General features: G+C 37.8%; 1 protein-coding gene across 2 annotated transcripts in view; it reads left to right on the top strand.

Moving 5' to 3' along the window:
• LOC131145463 (zinc finger protein BRUTUS) overlaps positions 1-23,676 on the top strand; it is a 128,608-nt gene that overhangs the window by 14,633 nt on the left and 90,299 nt on the right. The gene's annotated exons all lie outside the window — the stretch shown is intronic.

Below are 23,676 nucleotides of genomic sequence, written 5' to 3'. Positions count from 1 at the left end.
AATCTCATGTTGGTTAGTAAGATTACAAAGTCACTAAATTGTTCAGTCACATTCTTCCCTGATTCTGTGATTATTTAGGATTTGAAGATGAGAAAGACAATTGGCACAAAATGTGAGGCTTGTAGACTTTACTACTTTGAGTCACCTTCTCCACCCATTGCCTGCATAGTCGCGGCTACACCATTTCAAATCCATTGTCACCTTGGTCATCTGTCCTTGGGCAAGTTTAAACAACTAGTTCCTACGTTGAGTTCTGTGTCTAATCTCGAATGTGAGTCTTGTCAATTGGGCAAGCATCATCGTGTTCCCTTTGCTTCTTGGGTCGACAAACAAGTGGTTAGTCCTTTCATGCAAGTCCATTCCAATATTGGGGATCCTAGTTGTGTCACATCAAAGTTGGGGTCTCGGTACTTTGTTACATTTGTTGATGACTACTCTAGGATGACTTGGTTATATTTAATGAAAGATCGTTCCTAGTTGTTTGATATATTTTGTGCCTTTTATTCCCAAATAAGGACTCAATTTGATATGCCAGTTAGGATACTTTGTAGTGATAATGCTAATGAGTACTTCAGTACCCAATTCAGTACTTATATGACTACCTTTGGTATGATCCACTAGTCCTTTTGTGTCCACACTCCACCCAAAATGGGGTTGCCGAGTGGAAAAATCAAGCATATTCTTGAAGTCACTCATGCCCTGTTGTATCAAATCAAGGTCTTAAATGTCAATTTTGACTCAAATTTCGCAAGCTCCAAAAGTACGGAAATTTCAATGAAAATTTCGATTTTGGTGTCAATTTTGATTTCAATTTGAAAAATGATGGAAACCAATAGTAAAGCATCGAATTCTTTGTGAAACTTTAAAAACGGTTAGCAGACATAATAATGTAAGTTTTAGGAATAATATATTACAAGTTAAATACATCTATGTTGTATATAAGGTGGAAAAATTGCAATATAATATGTGTATCAAACATATTTATAAGATAATGTAATTAAACATATTTAGTTTATACAAATGAAATTCATAAATCATTTAAATATTATTTATTATACATAATGATAATTTAGACATGAATGGTTAAATAAAATGTTGTTGTGAGTTTGTTTTGTCATATAATTTCAAAAGCACTCGTAAGAATTTTGTTTTGATAAAAATAAATAAAATAAATTAAGAGAGAAATTTCACTTCACTTCTAAATCTTTGTTTTGAATTTCGAGGAAATTTCATTGTATAGTTAAAATTTCAATAAGTTTTGCTAAAATTTTGAGATTTCGATAAATATCGGATGATTCATTGAGATTTCGATGGAAATTATGCAAGATGGAAATTGACTACCATTTCGATTTCAAGGGTGACGAAACTGGAAAATTTCAACGAAAAGCTCAACAATTTCGTGGAAATTTAAGACCATGTATCAAATGAATGTCCCCAAAGTGATACTGCGCTCACAGCTTGTTCCCTCATCAATAAAATGCAATCCTCTGTCCTTGGCGGTAAAATCCGATATTCAATTATCTTCCCTAAGGCTCCTATGTTCTCCCTTCCTCTTCGTATATTTAATTGTATGTCCTTTCTCCATTAGTTAACTCCAGAAAGGGATAAGTTGGATCCTTGTGCTATCAAATGTCTTTTTTTGGGCTATTCCTATACTAAAAAAGGATATCGATGTTATAGTCCTACTTTACATTGATTTTTTGTCTCTGCTAATGTCACCTTCTTTGAGTCTACACCATACTACTCTGATTCCTTGAATCTGTTGACCTTAATGTGTCTTTTCCTCTACCTTGCCTTCTAAATCCAAATCTAATATTTGTGCCCAATCCTCCTACATCTTCATCTAGTTTGTGCCCTTTTCGTCGCTTGGATCATCCCAATTTGCAGGTATACACACCATGACTCAAGGGGGAAGTGCCTTATCCAGCTTCTACTACTGTGCCTTTAGTTCCCTCGTCGAATGATCTTATTTCTCATGATGTTGATCCTCCTATAGCTGTTTGAAAAGGTAAATGCGCTTGTACCCAACGTCTGATCTCTAATTTTATTTGTTACGATTTCTTGTCACCCTCTTATTACTGTTTTGTTAGTACTTTATCTTATGTTGCTCTTCCAAAATATATTTCTGAATTCCTATCCCATTCTGGGTGGAGGACTGCAATGGTTGAAGAGTTGCGTGCATTACATGATAATGATACTTGGGATTTGGTACCTCTTCCTCTTGATAAGTCTGTGGTTGGTTGTTGCTGGGTGTACATTGTGAAAGTCAATCCTGATGGTTTTGTGGCTCGTTTGCAGGCCCGCCTTGTTGCTAAGGGGTATACTCAGGTCTATGGTTTGGATTATTCTTACACATTCTTTCCAATCACTAAACTTGCCTTAGTACGTTTGTTGATTTCTTTAGCCACCTGGCCTTAACTTGATGTGAAGAATGCTTTCCTATGTGGTGATCTTCTTAAGGAGATATATATGGAGAAACCACTTGGGTTTGTTGCTAAGGGGGAATTAGGCTTAGTATGTCGACTTAAGAAATCATCGTATGGATTCAAACAATTAACAAGGTCATGGTTTGTCCGTTTTATTTTTGTAGTACTTGAGCTTGGCCTTCATTGATGTGTAGTAGATCACTCTGTTTTTTATCTTCATACTCCATTTGGCAGGATTTTACATACGTATGTGGATGACATTGTGATCACTGATGATGATGATCAAGGCATCCAAGATCTAAAGCTTTTCCTACAGAGTAAGCTTTAGACCAAGGACTTGGGACCATTGAAGTACTTCTTGGGTATAGAAGTATCGAGATCTCGTATGGGAACTGTGATGTCATAAAGAAAGTATGTTCTTGATCTTTTAGATGAGACAGGGTTGTTGGTATCCAAACGGGTTGATACACCCATGGATCCCAATAGTAAGTTAGTGTTAAATATTAGTGATTTGTTGCCTAACCTAGGTCAGTACAGGAGACTTGTTGGAAAGTTTAATTATCTTATAGTCACCCGATCAGATATATCATTTGCAACAAGTGTTGTGAGTTAGTTTCTCGATACCCTGGGAACAAGTCACTAGAATGCAGTAATTCGCATTTTGAAATATCTCAAAGTTGCACCAGGGAGAGGTCTCTTATATCAGGGTCGGGCTCACACTCATATTTAGGGATATACAAATGCAGATTGGGCCGGGTCACCTTCTGACCGAAGATCCACAACCGGGTATTATATCTTTGTCGGTGGTAATTTCGTGTCTTGGAAAAGTAAGAAACAAATTGTGGTGGCCAAGTCAAGTGTTGAGTCAGAATATAGGGCTATGGCGCACACTACATTTGAATTTGTTTGGTTAAAGAACATGTTGAAAGAATTAGGTTTTCCACATTCTTAGCCTATGGAGTTGATGTGTGATAATCGAGCTGCTATTCATATTGCCTCAAACCTTGTATTCCATGAGCAGAAAAAACACATTGAAATTGATTGCCATTTTATTCGAGGGAAACTTGTACAAAAGCCTATTACAACCACTCATGTGAAGTCCGAGTTTTAGCTTGCTGATTTGTTCACTAAAGCCTTGGGAGGTGCTTATGTGAAGTTCATTTGTAACAAGCTAGGAGCATTTGATATATATGCTCCAACTTGTGGGGAAGTGTTAATGGTTATTTAGTCATTTAGCATTATTATTAATTCTTAGAGTTTGGTTCGTAATAAGTGTAAGTTAGTAAGGGTATTATGGCCATTCCTATTGTCCTTGACATATATTATAAATAAATGGAGAGACTGATCATTGAGTTTATGTCTTTCATTTTACCCAATTATTCAATATTGATAAAGGTAGAAAATCCTTGTAGCTCTTACAATTCACTATCTTGTTACAGGTAAATCTACTCTAAATTAAGAAATCATAAAATTATGAAGCACAAATGATGGATGGAACATATTTATATTTCATAATACCATTACATAGAAGCATTAATGTCTAATCAAAGGGCCTCCATACATAAGTTTAATCTTTCTCTTCTTCTTCTTTTTTTTTTTTTCGCAATTGAAGAATACATATACATATGTATGTTACGACTGAGCAAATATAATTTCTAACTGCTTGAAGAAAAAACTTCTAAAATATAATCTTTCCTCTTTCACCTAGTAGGTGGTTTGTTTATCTTTTGCTTTTTTTAGGTGAATTCTTAGCTATTTGATAATAAAATACACAACAACAAACCAATCCTTAAGTCCCATTAGGTGGGTTGGCTAGATGATCCTTTTCCGCTAATTTATGTAATCATAGACAATTTCCTTCGACAAATTCAGGGCTATTAAATCCTTACTCGCTATCTCATTCCAAGTTATTTTAGGTTTATCCCTACCACTTCCACAGCCCCTTTTAGTAACTAACTCTTCCTCACTGGTGCACTTTGTGGCCTATGTTCCAAGTGTCGAATATTTTGTGAATGGCCCCATGAATTGGCCTTGAGTTCTGTTTATTATATATAGACTTTACAAGAATGCTATACATGGAAAGTAAATAAGGTCTAGCACGATTCTAGCCCCATACAAGTAAACTATAATCTGTCAAGCCCTATACATGTAAACTAAATATATGCTAACTGTACAAAATAGTGAATTGAAATATAAGGAAATAAATGTGGGCTGAAGTAAGGAAATAAATATTTTGCTTTGCTGATAGCTGTTCCGTTGACAGCCCCCCTCAAATTGATATCGGTTGATCAACAAGCATCAATTTGCTACTTAGGAAGCAATGTCGATACGAGTGAGAGCCTTGGTGAAGATATCCGCAATTTGTAATTCAGTGGAAATGTGTGGAAGAGTGATAACATAGGCTTCAAATGCTTCACAGATAGAGTGACAATCGACTTCAATATGCTTCGTGCGCTCATGATAGACAGGATTGACCGTGATATGGATATCACTCGTATTATCGACATTTAGAGGTGTAGGATCGGTCTCAGAAAAATCTAGCTTGGCAAGCAAGCCTCGAAGCTAAATAATTTCAAAAATAGCAAGAGACATCACTCGGTATTCATATTTCTTTGATGACTTAGAAACTCTATCTTGCTTCTTACTCATTCCAAAAGATCAATGCATCACCTAAGAACACACACCAACCACTGATGGAGCGACGTGTATTCGCACATCTAGCCCAATCAGCGTCACTATAAGCAGCAAGGCGAGTAGAATTGCCTGTAGGGAATAATAAACCATGGGCAGAAGTGCCCTGAACATAGCATATGATCCTACGGACAATAGCCAAATGAAGATGACAAAGACTCTAAAGAAACTGGTTGACTTGCTCTACAGAAAAAGAAATGTTTGGTCTAGTAATGGTGAGATAGACAAGACTACCCACCAACTTACGATATAAACTGGGATTAGCAAGTAAATCACCCTCCTCTTTGCGAAGCTTGACATTTAATTCCATGGGAGTATCAATAGAAGTACCCTTCTGAAGGCCAGCTGTGGTCACCAATTCACTAGCATACTTATGTTGATTGAGTGAAATAGGACTATGATTCACCTCAAGACCAAGAAAATATGTGAGATCCAAGATCTCTCGTATGAAAGGACTCTGAGAGATGAGTCTTGAGCTGAGCAAGTAAAGCCGAATCAGAACCAGTAATCACAATATCATCAACATAAACCAAAAGAACAACAATACCCATGTTTGATTTCCGAAGAAACAATGAAGTGTCATACTTGCTCTACTTGAATGAAAATTGTAATAAAGTAGTGCGGAATTTATCAAACCAGGCCCTCTGAGCTTGTTTGAGACCATAAAGAGAACGATGAAGCTTACACATATGTGAAGTCGGAGAGGGAAACAAGCCTGAGGGTGGCTTCATATAAATACACTTTTAAGATCCCCGTGAAGAAGAGCATTCTTGACATCCATCTGATGTAGTGGCCACTCACTGGAAGCAACAAAAGCCAAAATCGTACGAACAGTAGTCATCATAGCCACAGGAGCAAAGGTCTCTTCATAATTGACACCATATTCCTGATTATTCCCAAGTGCACCAAGGCGAGCTTTGTAACGATCCAGACTTCCATCAAATCAGACCTTGACTAAGTAAACCCATTTACAACCCTGAGGAACAATGGTGGGAGGACAAGGCTCAATGTCCTAGGTGTGATTGGCCTCTAGAGCGGCAATTTCTTCTTGCATAGCTTGTCGCCAACAATCATGCTTGGCAGCATGTGAGTAGGAAGTGGGAATATCTAAATTGGACAATGCAGCAGTAAGAGCTGAAACGGAGTTACCAGAACTTGAAGAGGGAAACCCATACCTGTCCTGGGTTACAGACACTTGAGAAGAGTGACGTACCAAAGGCTCCGGAGGTGCTGCAACTGACTGAATCTAGAGCATGGTCGGATCAAATATCAGATGAGCTATCGGAAGAGACTATGGGCGGGGGTTCCACATGTACACAATACCTGGTTTAAAATGAGAACTGATTGGATGAGGATCCGAGAATTGCTCCTCAAAGGAGGGGAGACTCACAATAGGAGAGGAGGGTACAAAGGACACAGGAAAGAAATGTTGTTTTTCAAAGAAAATAACATTCCTAGAAATGCTTGTACGATGTAATGTGGGATCATAGCAAACAAATCCCTTTTGACACACATTGTATCCCAAGAATGCACATCGAATAGATTGAATAGATAATTTTTGTCGCTCATGAGGAGGTAAATTAACAAAACATACACAATCAAAGGTGTGGAGGTTATCGTAAATAGGTTGCTTAGCAAATAAATGGAAATAGGGAGACTCCATGAGTAGGACTTGAGAAGGTAAACGATTAATCAAGTAAGTAGCAGTTTTCAGAACCTCAACCTAGAACAAGGATGGAACAGAGGATTCTAGCAAGAGAGTAAGGACCACATCTAGGAGATGACGATTTTTCCATTTGGCTACTCCATTTTTTTGGGGAGTAGCACGACATGAACGTTGATGAATAATGCCTTTAGAAGCCAAAAATGCCTGAAACTCAGTAGACACATATTCACCACCATAATCTGTGCGTAATGTCTTAATAGAAGCAGAAAATTGATTGTCATCATACGCTAAAAACTTAGTGAAAGTACGAAAAACCTCAGATTTAGAGCGAAGAAAGTAGACCCAAGTAAATCTGCTATGATCATCAATGAAAGTCACATGGTATTTAAATTTTTCATTTGAACTAACCGGGGAAGGTCTTCAAACATCACTATGGATAAGCTCAAAACATTGAGAAGCTCTACTAGCATGCAAAGGGAAGGGAAGAGTTTTGCTTTTACCAAGTTTGCAAGAGGCACACTCAAGAGATAAAGAAGAACGTTCTTTATTACCAAGTAAACTAGAGTTCAATACATGAGATAAGATCTAAGTATTGGGATGGCCTAAATGATGATGCCACACCATACTAAGATCGAAAACATTATTACAAGAAAAATACTTAATAGAAGAAACTAGAGAACGTGCTGGAATAGGCAAAAATAGTGGGAACAAGCGCCCCACTTTAGGTCCCTTCACGATCGGCTCCCTTGTTACCTGATCCTGCACAACACAACCATTACCAGAAAAATTAACAGCACAATTGTTATCAACTAATTGACCAACGGAATTAAGATTTGTGGAAAGCTGAGGAGCAAGAAGCACATTAGTGAACTTAGAAAAGGCATTTCCGACAGCAGCCATTGGCAAAGAACTGCCATTGGCAGTTTGAATAGCAGATTGACCAACGTAGGGCTGAACATGACACAAGGTAGTGGGCTTATTCGTCATGTGATTAGAGGCACCCTAGTCCACATACCATAGATTGGTAGAATTGTTACCTTGGAGCCCCATTGCTGATAGTGTCGAAATTAGCATCTGTTGCACCATGTTGGATGTGCAGTAATTCGTTGGAGGAGGCGCAAGAATAGAAAAGTCACCTAAAGAAGAGCCAGGGGCCACAAAAATCTCTGCGGGAGTTACACTAACGGAAGTCTGGAATGCCTGGGCCTAACGATTCTATCGGCAGATACGACATTCTTTGATAATGTGACCCTTCTTCTTGCAATAAGAGCAAAATTTCTTGGAACAATTAGGAGCGATATGTCCAAATGATTTGCAGCAAATGTTATAGCTGGAGCCAGGAGATGTAGCTGAAGCCAGGAGCTGGAGATGCAAGGCTGGAGATGCAGTTTGCAAGTTGTGCAAGCTGTGCCATTTATCTCCATTTATCTTGATGAATGTGACCTCCCATTTTTGGTTTATTGTAATTAAGTTGCAATTGATTATCAGCCCTATAAATAGAGGAGCTGTGGAGAGTTGTAAGATGCATAGAGAGATACAGAGAAGAAAGGAGAGGAAGAAGTGAGTGTGAGGAAGAGAGAAGCTTGTATTTCTTTTCGGCGGAATTTTAGTGAATTGTGGTGTGCTTCGTGGACGTAGGTCGATCTTGACCGAATCACGTAAATTTTTAGTGTTCCAATTTTTTCTGTTTGTTCACAAGGTCTTAACAAGTGGTATCAGAGCTTGGTTGGAGCAGAAAGACCAAATTGGAGTTGTTTACCGAAATTAGAGCTCTGTCTAGTGACTTGAAATTGATTTTTGAGGCCACCATCATGTTCACCTCGCCGAGACGAAGCCAACGGTGCAATCCGGAGCTCGAAAAGAGTTCAGACGGAGGCACACGCGCCCTCACGCGCCTTCTCGAAGAAGAACGCCTCGTCACGCGCCGGTGACCTGTCGCCCATGCGCCCCACGCGCACCACGCGTCTTCCTCGCCTGGACCACCTCGACCGGACCCGACAACCAAAGATCCAACCCGACAACCCTCGATCCACCCCAACAACTCGCGATTCGACCCGGAGACCCGACCCGGCCCGTCCACGTAAGTGAGCCGGCGACGCAGTGACACATCAGTGCTGCTGCGTCAGTGCCACGTCTCCTGGGCCCCCATAACGACACGTTAGTTGCCACGTCAGTAGTGGGCCCCACAGTGCCACATCATCAGGTGGCCCCCATAGGCCATGTTAGTAGTAGGCCCACAATGCCACGTCATTGGGTGGGCCTCCACAAACCACGTCAGCAGTGGGCCCTACAGTGCCACGTCAGCACTACCACGTCAGCACATTGACTAGGTTTGGCCTGATCTTTGACCGAGCTTTTCAAAGTTGTTTTGGGTCCGTTTTTCGAACGACTTGAGCCATTTCTAAGGTTTTCGACCGTTCCGAATCCAACCGTGCTGTCCATTTGAACTAATTCCATCTCTAGATCAGCGAATCGAAATGTCGAACGAAAAGAGCTCAAAAATCGAAATGTTCAACGGCAACAATTTCGGTTTCTGGAAGATGCAGATTGAAGATTATTTGTTTGGGAAGTAGTTGCACTTACCATTGAAGGGTAAGCTAGCATCTATGAACGAGGACGAGTGGGAGTTGCTTGATCGAAAGCTCTCGGAGCCATTAGAATGACGTTGTCAAAGTCTGTGACATTCAATATCAAGCATATAACATCCAAAAATTCTATGATGGATGCACTTTCTAATATGTACGAGCATCCGTCAGCCGTTGACAAGGTACATCTTATGAAAAGATTATTTACTATGAGCATGTCTGCAGGTGAAAGTTTTAGCAGACATTTGAATAATTTCAATGAGTTGTCGGATCAACTCGCCTCAGTCGGGATAACATTTGATAGTGAGATTCGTGCCCTACTGATTCTCAGTCAGTTGCCCAAAAGTTAGAATGGTGTTGTTACTGCAATCGGTAGCTCCGCAAGGAAATCAAAGCTTGTATAGGATAAGGTCGTCAGCATGATTTTAACGGAAGAAATCAGAATGCAGTCAAACCATGGGTCCACTTCGAGTTCAGCCTTGAACATGGAAAGTCGAGGCAAAGGAAACAGGCATGGACAATCAAACAACCGCGGTAGATCTAGGCCCAGGCGGTTTAAATTCAGAAATCCCAGAGGTTCTCAGGACATAGGTTCCCAAGGTACAAAAATTATTGAGTGCTGGAACTGTGGAAAAACTGGTCATTATAAGAACCGGTGCAAAAGTTTGAATAAAAGAATATGAGACGAGAGCAAAGACAGAAACAAATGTTGCTTCAAAAAATGATGATATGTTGATCTGCTCTTTGGAAAGCAAAAATGAGTCTTGGGTGTTAGACTCTGGAGCTTCATTTCATGCCACTTGCAGTAGAGATTGCCTAGAGGAGTATACATCAGGTAATTTCGGTAAAGTATATCTGGGCAATGATAAACCTTACGACATTGCTGGCAAGGGGACAGTGAAGATCAAAATGAATGGGTCAGTATGGAAACTGAGAGATGTCAGATATATTCCAGACCTGAGGAAGAATTTGAGCTCAGTCGGTCAACTGGCAAATGAAGGATATAACACAACTTTCATTGGTGATGAATGAAAGATTTCGAAGGGTGCATTGACAATTGCACGAGGTAAGAAAAGTGGTACTCTTTATGTAACTCCTAATGCATGCATGTCTATTACAGTTGCTACAGGAAATGATGATAGCAACTTATGACATCAACGACTCGGACACCTGAGTGAGAAGGGACTCAGGGTGATGCACTCAAAGGGTAAGTTGAGTGATTTATAGTCGGTGAAGATTGACACATGTGAGGATTGCTTATTTGGGAAACAGAAGAGAGTCAGTTTCTAGACAAACATCAGTACCCCAAAAAAGGAGAGACTTGAGCTAGTCCATTTAAATGTATAGGGACCAACAACCATTTCGTCCACAGGTGGGAAGCATTACTTCGTCACATTTATCGATGATCATTCACGGAAGGTATGGGTTTACTTCCTGAAATATAAATTTGATATTTTTTCTGCTTTTAAAATTTGGAAAGCAATGGTAGAAAATGAAACTGATTTGAAAATCAAGAAGCTGAGAACAGATAATGGTGGTGAGTATGTTGACACCGAGTTCAAGAAATTTTGCTATGAGCATAGTATCAGAATGGAAAGAACTGTGTCAGGTACGCCTCAACACAACGGCGTAGCCGAGCGGATGAATAGAACGTTGAGATAAAAAGCCAGAAGCATGCGTATGCAGTCAGGCTTGCCCAAGATGTTTTGGGCAGAAGCAGTCAACACAGGAGCTTATTTGATTAACAAGAGTCCATCAGTGTCATTAGACTATAGTCTACCAGAACAAGTATGGAGTAATAAAGAGGTAAGACTTTCACATTTGAAAGTTTTTGGTTGTGTTGCATATGTACATATCAATGATCATGTCAGGAATAAGCTGGATCCGAAATCCCGGAAATGCACTTTCATCGGTTACGGTGAAGATGAATATGGATATTGCATTTGGAATGATGAAAACAAAAAAGTGATCAAAAGCAGAGATGTGATTTTTGATGAAAAGGTGATGTACAAAGATAGACACTCTACAGAGACTAAAACAACTTTTGTAGATGTGGATGATGTTTTAGAAGGTGTAAGGACACGTCAGCAGAACACCGAGAATCCTTAGCAGAATACCGAGAATTCTTAGGCAGAGGAACATGTGGAGCAGGTTGTTGCACCACCACCTCCTACTCCAGCACCAAAGCTTAGGAGATCTTCTCGGCAGCATGTACCAAATAGGAAGTATGTGAATCATTTACTTCTTACAGATGGAGGAGAACCTGAATGCTATGTTGAAGCATGTCAGGTAGGAGATTCGAGCAAGTGGGAGCTTGCAATGAAAGACGAGATGAAGTCTCTTAACTTTAACCAAACATGGGAACTAGCTAAGTTGCCAAATGGTAAGAAGGCTCTTCACAACAGATGGGTGTACATGATCAAAGAAGAGCATGATGGATCCAAGAGGTATAAAGCTCGGTTAGTAGTTAAAGGTTTCGAACAGAAGGAAGGAATTGACTACACTGATATTTTTGCACCAGTTGTCAAGCTGACAACCATCAGATATGTTCTGAGTATTGTTGTCTCAAAGGGTTTACATCTTGAGCAGTTGGACATGAAGACGACATTTCTTCACGGTGATCTTGATGAGGAAATTTATATGCAACAACCAAAGGGTTTCTCATTAAAAGGTAAAGAGAATCTTGTATGCAAATTGAAAAAAAGTTTGTATGGTCTCAAACAAGCTCCTAGGCAGTGGTACAAGAAATTTGACAGCTGTATGCAGAGGAACAATTTTCAGAAGTGCAATGCCGACCACTGTTGCTACTTCAAAAGGTATCGTACTAACTATATTATCCTACTGTTATATGTTGATGATATGCTAGTTGCAGGATCAGATATAGAAGAGATCAAAAAATTGAAGCAGCAATTGTCAAAGGAATTTGATATGAAAGACTTGGGTCCTACAAAGCATGCAAAGCAGATTCTTAGGATGCGGATCTCTAGAGATAAGCAACAAGGAATGTTGCAGTTATCTCAGTCAGAGTACATCAGCCATGTTTTACAGAGGTTTAACATGAGCAGTGCTAAAACTGTAAATACACCATTGGCAGGACACTTCCGTCTCTCTAAGGATTAGTCTCCCCAGATAGATGAAGAAGAGTTCATGGCTATGGTACCATATGCCTCAGCTGTTGGAAGTCTAATGTATGCTATGGTTGGTACCAGACTAGATATTGGCCAAGCGGTGAGAGCTGTCAGCAGGTATATGTAAGTGGATTTTGAAATATCTACGTGGCACTATTGATAAGTGCCTATGTTTCAGCAAAAGCAATTTGAAAATCCAAGGATTTGTAGATGCTAATTTTGCAGGTGAAATTGATCATCGCAGAAGCACCACCGGGTATATATTCACTGTTGGCACAACAGCTATTAGTTGGATGTCATAGATACAAAAGATTATTGTTTAATTCACTACAGAAGCTGAGTATGTAGCAGTGACAGAAGCCAGTAAAGGGATGATTTGGCTTCATGGTTTGTTAATGGAGCTTGGATTAAGGCAGGAGAGGAATGTTTTGTACAGTGATAGTCAGAGTGCGATAGATCTGGCAAAGAACTCCGCATTTTATTCTAGAACTAAACATATTGGATTGCGTTATCACTTCGTCAGATCTCTGATAGAGGACGGCGTGTTGACACTTGAAAAAATTTAAGATAGCAGAAATCTGGCAGATATGTTAACTAAGGTGGTAATTACAGAGAAGTTGAAGTTGTGTTCAACTTCAGTTGGTCTTCGTGCCTGAAGACATATTTTGAGCACATCATTTATTCATGATACTGGTTGAGGAGGCGTCTCCGTCTACAAGTGGGAGATTGTTATAGCTGAAGCCAGGAGATGTAGCTGGAGATGCAAGGCTGGAGATGCGGTTTGCAAGTTGTGCAAGCTGTGCCATTTATCTCCATTTATGTTGGTGAATGTAACCTCCCAATTTTGGTTTATTGTAATTAAGTTGTAATTGATTATCAGCCCTATAAATAGAGGAGCTGTGGAGAGTTGTAAGATGCACAAAGAGATACAGAGAAGAAAGGAGAGGAAGAAGAGAGTGTGAGGAAGAGAGAAGCTTGTATTTCTTTCCGGAGGAATTTTAGTGAATGGTGTGCTCCGTGGACATAGGTCGATCTTGACCGAACCACGTAAATTTATGGTGTTTCAAATTTTTCTGGTTGCTTATAGGGTCCTAACAGCAAAAACACTGCAAATTGCTAGAATGCGCAGGCGGTCCTCGTCGTTGAGCAACATAAGCGACAACGACAGACCCGACACTATCATGAGATTGTGCCAAAGTAGCTTGAGTACTAAACCGTGGTTCTTCACGAAGTAACTCACCAAAACAAACATTCAGAGAAGGAACAGGAGAGCGATTTAGCAGAGATGAGCGAACAGATTCATACTCAGGGCAGAGTTTCATAAGAAACTGATCACGACGACTAGTCTTGTAAAAACATTTAATAATGGGAAGAGAAGCCACAGGAACATCCGCAGTAACTAGATCAGAATATTCATTCCAGAGAGTTAGAAATCCCGAATAACAGTCTTGGATGGATCGATTGTCATGTTGAAACATGGCAATCGCATGCTCTTTGAAAACGACGGGTACCATAATCTTGATGATATACTGTTTTTAAATAAGTCCACATAGATTGAGCAGTGCGATAAGGTCGCAAGTTGGGAACAATATGTGGCTTAACCGAGCCAAGAAGCCAAGACATAATCCAAGCATCAAGCATTGCCCATGAAGGACAAGCTGCGGACTCCTTGGATTTATCAGGATTGGGTGCACAATCCGTGCCATCAATATGACACCAAAGATCTTTTCCCTTCAAGAAAAGTTCAAATTGAAAAGCCAATGTAGAATAATTGTTGGCCGTAAACTTGGCACACACAGGTGTGGAGTCCATGCTAGATAATGGAGAAAATCGAGAAGCCCAAAAAAAAAAAACAGACTGTGCCGAGAGAAACAGACCACTAGAAAATCTAGAAGCCCAAAATAAACAATGCAGGTACAAAGAAAAACCAAAAACAACCTCCCTGCACTATAAAATTAAATCTTGAACCAAAAAACTGCACTAAAAATTAAATCTTGAACCAAAAACCTGCTGTGCCAAGAAGATAAGTGCTAGAAACAGCAACAGAATGTTGCCTGCTTGCCGAATGTCACAAACAGCAACAGAAACTGGAGAAATAAGTGGCAAACCAGAAACCTGCTGTGCCTGCTTGTCGAAAGTCGCAAACAGCAACAGAAAACTGTTGCCTGCTAGCCGAGAATCACAAGGACATAAACTGGAGGAATAAATGGCAACCCAGAAACATGCTGTGCTGACAGCCACACAGCCACAGAAGTACCGAAAGAACAGAGAAAAATTCCAGAAGAGAACAAAACCACAACAGCCACGAAACCGAGAAGACAGAAAAAAAATCTAGGGAAAAATAACCTAGCAGTCGGCTAGCTCTGACAACATACACCATGAAACCTCATTTTGGATACTCCTAGTCAGTTCATCCATCACTATTTTATAAAATATTTGATGGTAAAATGTAGTTTATACATTTGGCTTCAAGATTTTAAAGTTTAAAACATTTTTTCTAAAATGTACAAAAATTAGTGTAAAAAAGTTTTTAAAGCAATTAAAAACTAGTATAGGTGCATGGATGTCAATTTGAGCACTCACGAGATATGGTCCCCTAATGTTTTAGAAGGCACCATTTATGTAATGGTTTTGGAAGGGTCTGATACCATTATGTTACATATCCTAATTGCAGATTTCTTAAGCCATGCATGGTAGCGCGGATGAGTGTTTTTTTTTTTTGGGGTGTAGGGTTGTGAAATCGGATGATTCAAATTATTCATGTGTAGTTTAAAACTCAAATATGATGTGCGAAAACTATCAATTCAATCACACACAAGCAAGAATTGAAGTATGATTTTTATGGTGGTTTGAGCACACATTGACCTACTGCATGCGAGATGCATTACAAGAACGACAGGTCCTTGACCCCTGAACAAACAAGAGAAACTCTCTCACAACCTACAAATAGCGATGAAGAACTTTCTTCAAGGAAAACAAAACAATGTGGCTTAAATTCTCACATGAAGAATGATAGACATTGGTAAAGAATGTGAGGAAGAAACAAGAATAGAAAATTTAACTCAGTAGCATGGCGAGATGTCTAATGGTTGTCTCAAGGTGAAGTACCAACATATGGTTTCTTTTCACGTCCATCTTCAAATTCCTTTAGCTTACATAGTTTTCTCTAAAAATAGATGTTTGAGGCTTCTTCAAACTAGATATGGAATGGAGCCTTAGAAAATTTAGCAAAATGGTCCTACAAAAATTTTCTTGGTCTACCTTTTTGACATGGTTCCATGTTGATGTCGACAACTCAAAATCCTACGATGTTTGTCCAAGACAATCTCTAGACACTTTAAATAAAATGCCTTAAAATAAGTAAGTGAAAATGATATAGTTTGCTTAAAAGGAAAACAAATATTTGAAGTCAACTACCATATCTGGCAGAATATTCCATCTCTACAATAATGAATATATTATGATTACTATCAACATTCAAATTTGAAAATTTTCTATTGTTGATAAGATTGACCAGCAAATAATCTTGTATCGTATAAATATCTAAATTTGTTGGAAAGAGCATTAAGATCTTTACAAAAAGAAGTAAACTAAACAAAGGAATTTTATTTATATTGAAATGCACTTTGGGAAGTGAGAGAATCAAATCATAATTTAATATTACTTTTCAAAATTCATCCCAAAATAGTATTCCCAGAATTCTAAAATACTCAAGATTCAAGATGTTAACATTCAACAATTTTATGCCAGTAAGGATAAGTCTAATTACAAAATCAAGATCAAGGTCTTAAATTTCGATTTTGACTCAAATTTCGAAGCTCCAAAAGTACGGAAATTTTGGCAAAAGTTCCTATTTCGATTTCGATTTGAAAAAATAACGGAAATTAGTAGTAAAGCATGGAATTCTTTGTGAAACTTTAGAAATGGTTAACAAACATAATAATATAAGTTTTAGGACTAATATATTACAAATTAAAAACATCTATGTTTTGTTTGAGGTGGAAAAGTTGTAAAATAGTATGTGTATCACACATATTTGTAAGATAATATACAGTAAACATATTCAGTTTATACAAATGAAATTCATAAATCATTTAAATATTATTTATTATACAAATAATGATAATTTACACATGAATGGTTAAATAAATTGTTAATGTAAGTTTATTTTTTCATAAAATTTCAAAAGCACTTGTAATAATCTTTCGTTTTTATAAAATAAATTAAGATAAAAATTTCACTTCACTCCTAAATTTCTCATTTGAATTCTAATGAAATTTCATCGTATAGTTAAAATTTTGACAAGTTTCGCTAAAATTTTAAGATTTCGATAAATTTCGGATGATTTGTTGAGATTTCGATGGAAATTATGCAAGACGGAAATCGACTGCCATTTCGATTTCAAGGGTGACGGAAATCGAAATTTCGACAGAAATTTCGATAATTTCGTGGAAATTTAGGACCATGTTCAGGATAATACTATTTTGTATAATATATATAAAGAGTTTGAATAACTTCCAATGAGGGTTCCGTTAGAGAATATACATTCTTTGCATTAGCAAACGCAAAATGGGAGGTGGATTCATCTCAACTAGCAATTATCAAACTGAATTTTAAAAGCTCATATACTATGTAATTTATCATGATCTCTCCCAATGGGGTGATGGGCAACAGTGTGAATTCTACCTATATTGCCCTCATTAAGGAGCGATCCAATAGGGTGAGATACTTTAGGCCTATCAGCATGTTTACTAGCATTTTTACAAATTTTTTTAAGGTAGGTTTTGTTAAAGAAGCTTTAAGAAGTTCGAGGGACATCGACTTTGGCACTACTTTCGTTAAAGACAAATATATTTTAAAAGCAGTGTTGGAAGTCAATGAGTTGGCTGATGATGTGAAAAGGAAGGGAGGTAGGAATGTCATTCTTAAATTGAATTTTGAAAAGGCTTATGATATGTTCAGCTGCCTTTTTTCTTTTCTTTTTATCATTTTCTGGGATAAGGTGTTGGGTAAGAAGGGTTTCATGTTAGTTTGGAGGAACTGGATTAAAGGTTGTTTGTCCTCAATGAATACAATTGTAATTGTGAATAGTTAGGTGCTAAAAGTACAACAATTGAGAAACTAAGTAAATAATGAAGAGAAATGCAAAAATAGACACAAAATTACGTGGTTTAGCTTATAGCCTACATCCATGGGTGAAGATACAACAACAACAACAAGCCTTAAAGTCCCAGTGGGTGGGGTTGGTTACATGAATCCTTTTTTGCCAATTCACCCAATTGAGGGCATTTTCCTCCATTAGCCTAAGAGCTATTGGGGAAGAGTCACATAATACAAGAGCATCTAAGATGTCATGCTTTGTTTGACATAAGAAAAACCCAAAAAGCACCTATAAATAAATTAACTCCTTCCCAAACAAGGGGAGGCAAATTAAGTCTCCCTTAAATCAGGAAGGCAAATGAACTCCCCTTTGAAGTCAACATTCTCTTGATTATTTTTTTATCCCTTCCTTAAAATTACTCTCTATTTACAGTAATCTTATAATCCCAGAATTTGATGGCCCTATTTGTCTCTCTCAACCCTCCCTCTTTTTCCCCCTCGCGATACCATTCCTCTCCTCCTTTGTGTGTTTGGTGCGATGAAGATTGGTTTAGGTTATGATGAGCCTAGCAATTCAAATCAAAGGAAAATCCTTCTATCTGCGTCTAGAGAAGGGTGAGGGGAGATCATCTTTGCTTGTGGTCGAGAAAAATTATGTTCGCAATTGATGGGTTAGGTTATCAGAAGAGGTTGTTTCATGGGTTGTTGAAAGATTGTTGGTTTTTGGTTTGATGGAGAGGGGTTTTGGAGTTTTCGCAAACGTATTACAAACTATTGGCTTTCATATAGGTGGATGAAGGTGGGAAAGTTCCTGGAGTCAGGGTTGGGTTGGAATCATAGAAGATTTTAGTTAGAGAATCTCTAATTGTTGTTTTGAGGATTAGCTCCTGTTTACTGACGTCTTGCCTTACCTATGAAATACCTGATGAAGTTCATCCTCGAGGCTCCAAGTATATGACTTGAAAGGGCTGATTATTCTCTTTCATGTAAATACAATCACATGGTCTTCTAACCTTTGAAGGACTAACATGAAATCAAAGGATGGAGTTTGTGGGATTTTTCAAATGTGCTAGGATTGGCCTAGCAATCAACTTAGTTGGGGGCTTAGATTTTTCTCGCCTTATCCAACCACTCAGTCCTTTACAAAACATAAAATTTAAATGCAATCGATTATAAATGTCTATACCAAAAAATTCCCACACACTTTGGTTCACATTGTGAGATAAAAGTACAATTGTTGAAAATATTTTTGAGCAAATATCTACTTTGTATACTTGTTGAAGAATTACTTAATATTTGGTTCTTTGGATATCGGGAGCATGGCTTTGAAGCTTGGTGAGTTGGTGACCAACTCAGTTAAGGCATTGTGTTGGTCAAACTAGTGGAATATATATGAATATATATATGAATATATATATGTATATATATATATATACATGCACACGTAACAAAGATGTTGGTCATAATATCATAATGTCATAATTACCTGTTAGCCAATTAGAGCCAAAATAATAATAATATGGCATTGATTCAATTAAAAATTTATAGTGTTTAGGTGCTTGGAGTTCAGATATTGAATTTGGATTTGTGTAGATTTGGACAAGTATAACTATATTGAATTTCATACAATCCTCACAAGTCCAAATCCAAGGCCCAAGATCTATACTCCAGAGGGTCATCTTATCTTATCCAAAAAAAAAAAAAAAAGATCGCTTAGCGCTGAAATGTCTCAAGTGTCATTCTTGAGCTCAAGCAAACTGCAGAAGGTTTCTTGTCTTGATGTAGAGTTCAAATTTGTTATATATCTTCCTCCAATTGTACCTGTTTGAAGGTTCTTTAAATTAGATGCTAGAGCTTCAAAATTTCAGCAAAATGGTCTGTTCAAAAATTATTTTTCTTTTCTGTGTTTGTAACATTTTTCATCTTGAGTAGAACAATTTAAGATTCTGCAATTTTTGCTGATACAGTCTCCAGACAGATTTCAAATAAAATGCCAGATATCAAAAGAGATAAGGTGATATTATTTGCTTAAAACAAGAAAGATTTTAACTCGACTAGGATATCCAATGGAATATTCTATCTCTACAACAGTGAAGATACTATAAATATTCAAATTTGAAAATTGTTCAATTATTAATAAGCTTAACTAGCAATAGCAAATAATCTAATGTCGTAAAAATCTAATTTTTCTTGGAGATAGCATTGAAGATATTTCCAAGAAGGATAAGATTTGACAATGGATTTTTATTGAAAATGAAATGTATGATTGGAAGTAAGAAGATTGTTGAGAATTCTTCTTGTGAGTTTGTCCCACATTGGAAAATTAGAGTAGATGATGGGGGCTTATATACATGGTTGGACCCAAGACCCAATAGGCTGAAGCTTTTGGGTCAAGTTGGTGTTCACCCATGTGTATCAAGCCCATCTATAGGCTCCTCCGGTCGTAACAAGTGGTATCAGAGCCGACGGTTCGTAACTCTGGGTGAGCGATATCGTAGAAGTCGAGACGGGAAGCTAATTCTCCTAACGTGCTAACAGTTGGAGGACCAAGTGTGTGGCTGAGGCCAATAAGGATCATCTAGGCTGTGGATGGATCCGAATAGGGTCAAGACGTGAGAGGTAGGATTTGTTCGGAGGCACGTGGAATGCAATTTGAGGCATGTAAGGCGCCAGTGGTAAGGCCCACTTGAGCAACTGTTGGAGAATTGTCCCAATAGGGAGACGATTTCCGTTCAAGGGGGAGCAGTTGGAACTCACAAGTGAGGGGGACATTGTTGAAAATTCCACTTGTGAGTTTGTCCCACATTGGAAAATTAGAGTAGATGATGGGGGCTTATATACATGGTTGGACTCAAGACCTAATAGGCTGAAGCTTTTGGGTCAAGTTGGTGTTCACCCATGTGTATCAAGCCCACCCATGGGCTCCTCCGGTCCTAACAAGTGGTATCAGAGCCGACGGTTTGTAACTCTGGGTGAGCGATATCGTAAAAGTCGAGATGGGAAGCTAATTCTCCTAACGTGCTAACTGTTGGAGGACCAAGTGTGTGGCTGAGGTTAATAAGGATCATCTAGGCTGTGGATGGATCCGAATAGGGTCAAGACGTGAGAGGTAGGATTTGTTCGGAGGCACGTGGAATGCAATCTGAGGCATGTAAGGCGCCAGTGGTAAGGCCCACTTAAGCAACTGTTGGAGAATTTTCCCAATAGGGAGACGATTTCCGTTCAAGGGGGAGCAGTTGGAACTCACAAGTGAGTGGGAGATTGTTGAAAATTCCACTTGTGAGTTTGTCCCACAGTGGAAAATTAGAGTAGATGATGGGGGCTTATATACATGGTTGGACCCAAGACCCAATAGGCTGAAGCTTTTGGGTCAAGTTGGTGTTCACCCATGTGTATCAAGCCCACCCATGGGCTCCTCCGGTCCTAACAAAGTATGAATTGAGTCAATTTTACCCCAACGAGGAACTTTCATTCACATAAAACCATTTGTTAAAGTGTAAAATACGAGCATTTTATGCATGCAATGTTCTATTGGGCCATATCCAAAATTCTTCTTTATATGATATTCCTAGAATTATCAAATAATCAAGTAGATAATATTCAACAATTACACACCATAAAAAGAGTAACTACAAATATTAGGATACACAGTTGCATTTGATTATATATTTTAAAGGTTTGAATATCATGCTAACATCATTTAATGAGATTTCCATTAGATAATGTATGGTTTAGATGCCTTGAATCAGTAAATATCAAACCCAGAAGAGGCAAGGAGTTATCAAAAGAAATTTAAAAGCTTACGCATTGTGCTATTTATCATAACCCAAGACATTTCAAGATAAACTCAATAGGTTGAACTCAGAAAAGTCACTGGAACTGGAGCTCAAATAAATTCATTTGGAGGTGTTAACATGTGTGTATGGGTGTGAAATGTGAAGGCACACTCTCAACACATTCAGTTGGTCACAAATTTGCCTTTTTTTTCCCCCAAAAGCACTTTGTTTTCTTGCGCTGTATAGCTCACAAGTGTGAGTTCTTTGGATTTATGAGTATGTCAAACAATGCATTTGGCAACTTATTTTTGGGGCCATTTGGCATCATAGTAAAAAATTATTATTATTATTATTATTATTATTTGATAGCAAAAGAAGATATCATTAATAGAAAAAGAATTTGCAAGAGGGAGAATGAGATATCTCGTGAGACAAACTGAGACACTCCAAGACTAAACAAAAAACAGAAAAATTACCCAAGAAAAAAAGATCATCAAGTCAACGTGTTCCTCCAATCTCTTTGAAACTCCTGAAAGCTTGCCTCTTCAAAAAATCCATACCTGACACACCACAAAGAGGCCAAGTTTGGCTGTATTCTTTGAACGAGAAACAAGGCTGTGTTCGGCCATATCCTTTGAAACAGAATAAATACACGATTGAATGCAAGTTCATGTTTTCCCTTGGATCAAATGACATTTAATTATGGTTCCCTCGTTCAAAAGGTATAAAATTTTTCATCAACTACGAAGGAATTTAATGGTATCACTATTAAACCTTAATAGATAAAAAAAATTAGAAGTAAATTTAAAGCCTGAATAAAATATAATATGATTAAAACAATGAAAAATAATACAAATTAAATTATTTTATAATTCATAATATGAAGTAGTTAATGTTTATTATGCTTATAATGATATTTGCAAGCTTTCTCTTTAGGACTCCATGGACAATATATTGTAAATGAATGCGGAAAATGTTGGAAGTATCTTTTGGGGGATTTTTCTTTCCTTTTTTTTTTCGGTTTAATTTTCTTTATTTTTCATTTTTCTTCATTAAAAAATTATGGTCAAAATTTCTTAATGAACTAAGAGAATTGTTGATATTAAAGTACTGGCAATGGGGGCAACAGGTTGCCACAGCAAGTGAAAACACCAAAAACAAAAATTTATAACTAGCAGCATAGACATATCCATTGTCACTCACTGCCCATTTCTTAACTGTATTGGAAAAAAAGAAGAAGAAGAAGAAGAAGAAGAAGATGGCTTTTATGAAGCTATTGTAATCTATGTGCCTGGCATTTTGGAAATCTTGCACGGCACTGGAAGTTGAACTTGACATAAAATTTGTTTGAAAATTTTCCCCAATGGTGAAGCAGTATGGCTATTTAGAAATATTGGGTTAATATGTCAGAGGATGAAAGTGATGTTGCCTGTGAATTTGCATGTGATGACCGTTTGTTGTTGGATGAAATTCAGGAACAGTACGGGTATGTGTCTGAGTTATCTGATGTTATTGGGGATCTATTGCATGTGCCGCCATCTCTAATTAGGGGTGGGCAAGAAAAACTGGAAAACCGAACCAAACCCCGAAACTGAACCAAACCAAACCAAACCAAAAAATTGGTTAACCATTTTTTCGGTTCAGTTTTGGTTCAGAATATTTATATATTTTTTTGTTATCGGTTCAGTTTCAGTTTGATCCATTCAATAACCACAATTAACTGAACCAAACCAATACAATAAATATATATGAAAAATGCATTATATATATATAATATTATATAAAATTTTAATAATTTAAATTTAAAAAATTGTATTGATCTAATATTCATGCCTAAATTTTTATTTTGAATATTTTAAATTTATATGTTGATTATTTTGAAAGAAAAAATATTATTTGTAGTGACTTTAGAATTTAAAATTATACTTTAAGGTTCAATTTGGTTAACCAAGATATTAGTCTAAAAACTGGTTAACCGAATTTTGGTTAACCGTTTTAAATGGTTTAGTTTCGATTTGCATTTTCTAGCAAACCAAAATTTCGGTTGGGTTAATGGTTCAGGGGTAACGGTTTAGTTAATCGAACCATTCCCACCCTTATCTCTAATGGAGGGTTTGAAAGGTATTCCTATCTTTGAGGAATATGGATTGGGAAAAGAGCAACAATGTTGTGATAGGATTTTGCCGATTCCTGTGGAGGAAACTAACGAAAGAATGTAGATGCACAACTACTGGATAAGTTGGGATTCTGGATTTCTGGTTCTGGACGACATGAAAGTCAGCTGAAAGGTGGTACAAGGAAGGT

The sequence above is a fragment of the Malania oleifera genome, chromosome 13 (assembly GCF_029873635.1).
Source record: "Malania oleifera isolate guangnan ecotype guangnan chromosome 13, ASM2987363v1, whole genome shotgun sequence".
NCBI classification, from domain to species: Eukaryota; Viridiplantae; Streptophyta; class Magnoliopsida; order Santalales; family Ximeniaceae; genus Malania; species Malania oleifera.
The sequence above is the reverse complement of the archived record's forward strand: the minus strand, read 5'-3'. Positions and strand labels throughout refer to the sequence as shown.